This window comes from Arachis hypogaea, chromosome 4 (assembly GCF_003086295.3).
Source record: "Arachis hypogaea cultivar Tifrunner chromosome 4, arahy.Tifrunner.gnm2.J5K5, whole genome shotgun sequence".
Classification (NCBI taxonomy): Eukaryota; Viridiplantae; Streptophyta; class Magnoliopsida; order Fabales; family Fabaceae; genus Arachis; species Arachis hypogaea.
Window position 1 is genome coordinate 99,060,228 of NC_092039.1, and position 1,707 is coordinate 99,061,934.

The window sequence follows — 1,707 nt, forward strand, 5'->3', positions numbered from 1 at the left end:
GAAATTGTTGTAAGCACTACAGGCGACGCATACTCCAACAGCAGGTGATGCATACTCCACCAATCTTCCCTCCTTTCTGATTTATGAAACTCTTCTTTTAAGTTATATGCTGTTTTTCTTTCGCTCTAGGAAACTGATAAACCACTATTTTATAGTTTATCTTGTGCTCAATTGAGTGGTTTATATCAAGTCTTTGCACACTTATTCATACTAATTGCATGGTTTTACGTTTTCCTTCCTGATTTTATGCTATGATTGAAAACATGCTTCTTTGGGCTTTAAATTTGCTATGTTTAATCATCTCTTATTACCATTCGATGCCTTGATATGTGTGTTAAGTGATTTCAGAGATTACAGGGCAGGAATGAATTAGAGGATGGAAAGGAAGCATGCAAAAGTGGAATGAATACAAGAAGTTGAAGAAATTGCTAAGCTGTCCAGCCTGACCTCTTCGCACTCAAATGGTCATAACTTGAGCTACAAAGATCCAAATGATGCATTTTTAGTTGCGTTGGAAAGCTAACATCCGGGACTTCAAAATGATATATAATTCGCTATAGTGGCCTTACAGGAAAATGACGCGTACGCGTGAATCACGCGGACGCGTCTTTTTGCAGAAAAATCAGCAACCTACACGTGGCAAAATTCGCCCCTAGCGATTTCTGGGCTGTTTCTGACCCAGTTTTCGGCCCAAAAAACACAGATTATAGGCTATAAAGTGGGGGAATACATCCATTCATTCATACAACATTCATAATTCATAATTTTAGGTTTTAGATGTAGTTTTTAGAGAGAGAGAGAGGCTCTCTCCTCTCTCTTAGGATTTAGGGTTCGGATTAGGATTTAGGATTAGGATTTCTTCGTCTTTTCAATTCCAGGTTTAATTTCCTTTACTTTACTTTATATTTTCTTCTACTTTTATTTATTCTATTACTTTAGTTGATTACTTGATGTTGCCAATTTGTTTTATGGATTCCTATGTTCAATCTAACTTTCTATTTAATATAATTCGAGGTATTTCAGATATATGATTTTTATTTAGCTTTCTATATTCTTGGCTTTGGTTGAGTAATTAGAGACTCTTGAGTTATCAAACTTTTTTGTTGATTGATAATCAGAAGTTGCTAATTGACTTGAATTTCACTAACTCTAGTCTTTCTTTGGGAATTGACTAGGACTTGAGGATTCATATTGATTTATCCACTTGACTTGCCTTCATAGTTAGAGGTTGATTAAGTGGGAGCAACGAGCAATTCTCATCACAATTGATAAGGATAACTAGGATAGGACTTCTAATTTTTATACCTTGCCAAGAGTTTTCTTAGCTATTGATTTATTAATTCCTACAATTTATTTCTCTTGTTCAAACCTTTCAAAAACCCAAAAATATTGTTTTCCATAACCAATAATAAAACACACCTCCCTGCAATTCCTTGAGAAGACGACCCGAGGTTTGAATACTTCGGTTTATAAATTTTACTGGGTTTGTTACTTGTGACAACCAAAACTTTTGTACGAAAGGATTCTCTGTTGGTTTAGAAGCTATACTTACAACGCGATTATATTTTTGTGAAATTCTTTACCATCAATTAATCCATTCGTCAAAATGGTGCCGTTGTCGGGGAATTACAAACATGTGCCTTATTATTGGTTATTGTAAATATTTTCTTTTTTGCTTGTTTGTTAGTTTTTGTTAGTTTCAGGACT